This window comes from Brachypodium distachyon, chromosome 4 (genome assembly GCF_000005505.3).
Source record: "Brachypodium distachyon strain Bd21 chromosome 4, Brachypodium_distachyon_v3.0, whole genome shotgun sequence".
Classification (NCBI taxonomy): domain Eukaryota; kingdom Viridiplantae; phylum Streptophyta; class Magnoliopsida; order Poales; family Poaceae; genus Brachypodium; species Brachypodium distachyon.
The window spans coordinates 11,542,484-11,548,929 of NC_016134.3; positions in this window are offsets into that span (position 1 = coordinate 11,542,484).

Genomic DNA, 6,446 nt, shown 5'->3' on the forward strand with positions numbered 1-6,446 from the left:
TAAAGGATATCTCGTAACGAAATGCAGCTTCAAACACATTCTAATCAAGATAGATGCGTATAGATATAGAGATATCCCATCTCGATCTCTCTTTATATAGATCTCTTCTGAACTGTCATGAGTTTGTGAATGTTTGTGGTTGGTTGCTTCTTGTTTTCTGTCACATAATACTGGTGACAGAGCATCCTAGCGTGGATCCCACTATTTTGGTTCTAAAATCTGGAGCAGAACACAAAATCTCTAGAATCATGCTAAACAACTGGACAGAACTTCGGTACGGAAACTTTTAGTTCTCCACGACTTCTCTAAGTTCTAGTCACTTAAAATTGCAGTGTGGGCATAGTTCAACATAATGCTATTTTTAGTCCATAGGTTGCATGTAGAGAGAGAATGGAATGAAAAGGACCGAATTGTACAAAAACATACGTAGGTGACCGATACTTTTTGTAACAAAACCGACAGACTTTTTCATGTAAATATAATTAAATCCAAACAACAAACCATGGGTCTAGCTGCCGATGTTTTGAGGAACTGGAGTCTAGTTATTTACTTGCTAATCGTTGTTTTTGAAAAAATGGTAAGTAACGTGTCAATTTACGTCTTGGCTCTCAACTATCTCTGTGGATCATGGGAAAGTTCACCCAACATACGAAACTGGACTTTCTTTTCAAGAAATATTATGTAAATAGTGCCGGAAAGATTTAATGGTACTCTTTTTTTTCTGTTATTGCAAATTTATCAATATCGTCACATTTTAAGGTCTTACATACAATCTTAAGAACAAGAGAGTTGTCGAGAGTTCTTACGGACATGCATCATCGGGCTCGGCTTTGTGGTGAAGGCGATCTAGATCAGAACTCTGCCAGAAAGGTGTTTACACAGGTTCTGCTACCCCTTCTCTTGGAGGCAGTTCTACGTCATGCTAAATTGTATTACCGTGTAATATCGATTACAGGAGATTGTCTGCCCTGTCGTCGTGCGCACCTAGCCCGGGTTTATATAGTCGGACGGCTAGGGTATTGCTACCAACTCATTCACGGATTCTAATGTTCCTAATATAATAGGAATCCTTCTTTTACAAGTTTTCTACTACACCGATTTAGGAGTGCCGACTTGTACAATAAGCCGTCCCTACCCTTAGGTCGGCCTGAGGTTACACGGCTGGTATATATCCTCGACAAAAGTGATTTCATCAAAAGAAAGAAAAGGGTATTGCTACCGACTCATTCACGGATTCTACTGTTCCTAATGTAATAGGAGTCCTTCTTTTACAAGTTTTCTACTACACCGATCTAGGAGTGCCAACTTGTACAATAAGCCGTCCCTACCCTTAGGTCGGCCTGAGGTTACACGGCTGGTATATATCCTCGACAAAAGTGATTTCATCAAAAGAAAGAAAAGTGTAAATATCTCATCACACTTTTTCTTACGTTCTTAAATCTTGTTTGTGGGATCATCTTGTTCTCCCATCATTTTCTCCTTGTCGTTACCCACGAGATAAGCTTTCTACCAGGAAACGCCATGTGCTCAATTGCATAGAAACCAGCACTAAAAAGACAGATATTTCTTATCAACCTCAGAATACGTTGTTGGTTTTGCTTTTCTCCAAAATCTCAGCATCTGGCGGATACAGAACTAGAGCGAAATGCCAAGAATACAAGAATTGTCATAACGATGATGATTACCTTTGAGAAGCATAGGCATGCATGCATCTAAGGACATCCATATATAGTCGGTCGTAACTGTTATCATGCATTTGGATCCTCATTTATCATGGAAACGGAATCATGCATTTCTCATGGAAGCAATCTCGAGAGATGAATCGGCGTGGCAGAAGATTCTGTCAATTGCAATTGACTTGCATTTTCCTGTCCTGGAATTCACATTTACAGTTTTACTCATTTTTCCCCAGTTTAATGATGATGTAAGTTTCTGAATACATGTATTTGTCCAGCCATCTGCTAAAAGAACGCCACAAGTGCTAATATATGCTTTGTGCACAGGTTCTGAGATTTCAAGCAAACTGATGAACCTTGTGTGCACATAAAAACATATATACGCAACAAACGGTCTTCCGCCATGGAAGAAATGTTTGGCAAGCATTCTTAGCTCTTAGGTCGTGAGAAAAGGTGATTCGACTAGGCCAGATCTGAACATTGGCTGGCTACTGACATTTTTTTAGTAGTCTGGAAATGCTGTAAATTTCAACCATCTAAAATTGCAGCAGTGCAACTGAACGCAGTTTCTTACTCCATTGGTTACATCTGGATACAGACACAGGAATGGAAGTGATTGAAATTTGGATACAATGGCGAACAGGCTGCAGCGCCGGTGACGCAGCAAAGATACTCCGGTACTCCATCTCGAAACCCGGCAAACACCAGCCACGACCTCATCGATCGTCAGCAGCAGGCGGCCGTGGCGGCATCACCATGTCGCCCACCACCTGTTCGATGAATGGCTTGAACTGCAATGTGGACGTGCCATGCTGTGCCAGAGCCCAACCACCTGTTCGACGAATAGCTTGAACAAGCCGCTGCTGAATTTTTGGCACCTGTTGCCACTTGCCACCCCGCCGTCTATGCCTACCGCAGACGTTGACCTCCACGTCTTCAATGTTCAGGACTTGGAGTTGACCATGGAGAACGTGTTGCAGAGCACTCTAATATTCGAAGATGAGGTCTGATAAACATGGACATGCATGTATATTTATATGGATCGAGATCGATGCATACGTACGTAGCACCTCCCTGGTAATCGTTGTTATCGTGCATTTCAATCCTCTCCCTCAGTTAGCATGCAGGCTAACAAAAGATTCAGTCGGTGGCAATTGTACTGCTCCCTCTGTCCAACAAAAAATGTCTCAAGTTTGTTAAAATTTGGATGTATCTAGACATGACTTAGTGTATAGATACATTCAAATTTAGTCAAAGTTGAGACATCTTTTGTTGGACAGAGGAAGTACATTTTCTTCTCTAGGAATTCGCAAGTACTGTACAATTTAATTTGAACCATTCAAAATTACAGTATAGTAGTGAAGTTCTCAAGCTGAATACAGTTTGTAGTGTTCACGGTTACTTGATAGAGTCACGGAGATAGGCGCGAAAATGATTGGATTTGGATATCAAGATACGGAGATTGAAACTGATTGATAGGCGTACAAACTGATTGAAAATGCCCACAGCAATATATATAAGAATTGCCATGTAGAAGAAGATTATCTCTTGAAGCATAGGCATGTATATATGGACACATCCATATAGGTAACTTTTCTGTTATCATGCATTTCGATCCCTCTCCCTCATTTATCATGCATTTCTCATGGAAAGGGAATCCTGCATTTCTCAAGGAAACAATCCCCATCCTGGAATGCAGAGTTACAGTTTCTGAAGAAAAAAAAAGGAAAGAACGCCACAAGTGCTAATATATGCCTTGATGCACAAATTACTGAGTTCTCGAGAGAAATGCGGGAAGCATGCGTAGTTCGTGAGACAAGGTGATTTCAGTGTTCCATCGAGCAGGCCCTATCTGAAATTTGGCTACAGACATTTCTAGTCTAAAAATTTCAGTCTTAACCATTTGAACATTTCAAATTGCAGTAGTGCAACTCCATTGGTTACATCTGGACAGAGATTGGAATATAAATGATCGAAATTTGGATACAAAAATTACAGATTTTTTTTCCAAAGAAAACTGTTCGACAGACTTGTGAATACACGTAGAATTTCATCCAATCAAACAAAGCCCGGTTTTCAGGAACCAGGAACTAATTACCAAAAATTGAATTTCAAAGTCTGATACACATGACGCACATACGCATACTCTTGCTCGTCTCTGCACTTGAGCTCTGCCGGTCCAACTACAACAGGGCGTAGCCCAGGTCAGCTGCGAGCGATTGGCTTCCGAGTAGCTGGTTGTTGGAGGAGCCGGCTTCCACGCTCGCTGCTAGACATGATGAGCTTGACTCGAACCCGACAACTGCTGCCACTGCCTCATCGATCCTCGGCAGCATCATCGAGGTCCCGTTTATCTCCTTGTCACCAAGCCAGTGGAATCACCATGCCGCCTACCACCTGTTCGACGGCTGGCTCAAACTATGACGTCGACACGCCCACCTGTTGCCACCTCGCCGTTGATGCCTAATCCACCGACGTGACCCCCAGTGTTGGCTCCAACGTCTTCGGTGTTCAGGTATTCGAGTTACACATGGCGACGCGATAGGTCAGCGCATTTGGGACAACTTATATTTGTTTTTCTCCAAAATCTCAGAATTTGGATGGAAGTAAAGCAAAACGCCTACAAATTACAATATAAAAACTACTATGAAGACGAAGATTAGCTCTGAGAAGCAAACGCATCAGAAGCAGACATGTATATATGGAAGAACAGGAGATGCATATATAGCAGATGGTAATTGCTGTCATGCATTTTGATCCTCTCTCTCCGTCGTAATGCATTTGTCACGGAAGCAATCGCTAGATGGATCAGCCTGACAGAAGATTCAGTCGGTATTGAATTACTTCTCTCCACAATTACGCCTTGTTTGTTTTTTAGAGGAATTACGCCTTGTTTATCACAAAACCCCTAGTTTCTGACGAACTGTATCACAGAAGTACATATTTTTCTTTTCACTTGACCCGTATTTTTAGACTAATCCGTATCACAAAACCCGTAATTTTGCTATCAACGTTGCTAATAGGAAAACTGCCATGGGGCCCCCACATGTCGGCCTCTGAAGCGAAATTTTACTTATCTTAGTAACACCTGCCCTACCCCAAGCCCCCTCCCGCGGGTCTTCTTCCCCAAGACCGGCGGAGCGCCGCCCGCGCCAATCCCCCTGTTTGCAACCTCCCGCGCCAAGACGACGCCAGCAAAAGCAGCGTGACATCTCCAAGATTCCTCTGGCGCACTCGCCCTCATCCACGGCTTCCCCGAGCGCCCCCGCACCGAGCTCCTCCTCCACCGTCCGCGCCTCGCCGTTGACTCGCCTCAACTGGCTTCCTCTTCCCCGACCGACCCCGCCTACGAGTTCGTGGTGAGCTTCTCCTTCTTTCCCCCTATTGTTGTTCTTGACAACAATTAGAGTAAGGGGTGCCAATGCACGATGGCACAAGTTCGGATATATAAGTAGGGCGTGTACGCCGGCCTTATAGTGAAGGTCGCCGTATACTTGGACAAGTTGACACGTCGATATTTTTTGAATAGATTCGGTTGACCCTGCGGGTGCGACTTAATCCTATGTTAGGAAAGGCTTCGAGGGGGTTGTTAGCCGAGGGTTTGAGCCAAGCGGATCTTCCCAAGACACCTTTTGGCGAGAGACTTGTCGGGACCGCCTCGTACTTGGACCGAACGCGTCTTTCCAAGTATCGAGGTTAGGATACCCTCGGAACTCTAACCCAACCCCTTCTCCTTCGAACCCGTCCCAACCAAGGTTAGTTCGGAGCCTCGAAACTAGAGTCCCCTAGAAGGCTTCCTCGAGGCCGATCGACTTTTAGTCGAGAGCGGCGCACGAGAGCGAACCTTAGAGGGAGCACTCTAGCCCTCTCCCCTTGAGTTTATTCAAGTGAGAGTGAATGGTACATGCCCCCATGGGGGGTATTTATAGCCTAGGGGTACATGACAAAAGACCATGGCTACCCTTAAGGGAGAGAGAAAAGTGAGGGCAAAATGGTAAAAGTAGCTCCTTTGGTCTATAACTTTTGTGTGCACCATGTGAGAAAAGGAAGACTTGGTCTATGGTCCACCATGGACTAGGAGCCCCCCCTCACACCTTTCTTGCCCCCTATTCTAGCTCATTTGACCATTTGACCATGGCATGAGAGGCTTGACTTATTGACTTGTCTTCCTTTGCCATGTAGGATTGACCGCGCCACGTGGGCGTCTTGACTCATGCTTGGGAAATGTTGACTTAGTCGTCGCCGCGTAGAATTTACGGCCCGGCCCATATAAGGGTTTTATTTTACTACAACACCCCCTATTCCCCCCCTCGGATCCACCCCCTAGAGCTCTGCCGTGTTGGACGCCGCCGGCGAGTTTCTCCCATGAGCGTTCTACTCCCCTGCGCCGTCCATGGTGGGAGCATTCCAGTCCAAACCAGGCCCGCAGCCCAGCCGCACCTGCAGCCCCCCTGGCTAGCCGCACCGCCCGCTCGTCGTCCCGGACGGAGGCAAGGCCGCCACCGCCCGTCAGTTTCCCCGTTAGCGTCATTGACAGCAAGATTTAGAGTTTTGCGATACAGTTTAGTCCAAGAATACGGGTTAAGTGATAAAAAACCAAAAAGTGTAGTTTTGCGATACAGTTCGTTAGAAATTAGGGTTTTTTTAGTGGAGTCAGAAAGGTTTTGTTATATTTACTCAGATTTTTATGTGTGTTTCCTAACGTTTTTGCCGGCCCAGTCCAGAGACACCAAAAGAAAAACGGAAGTGCTCCACGTAGGACGAACCAGT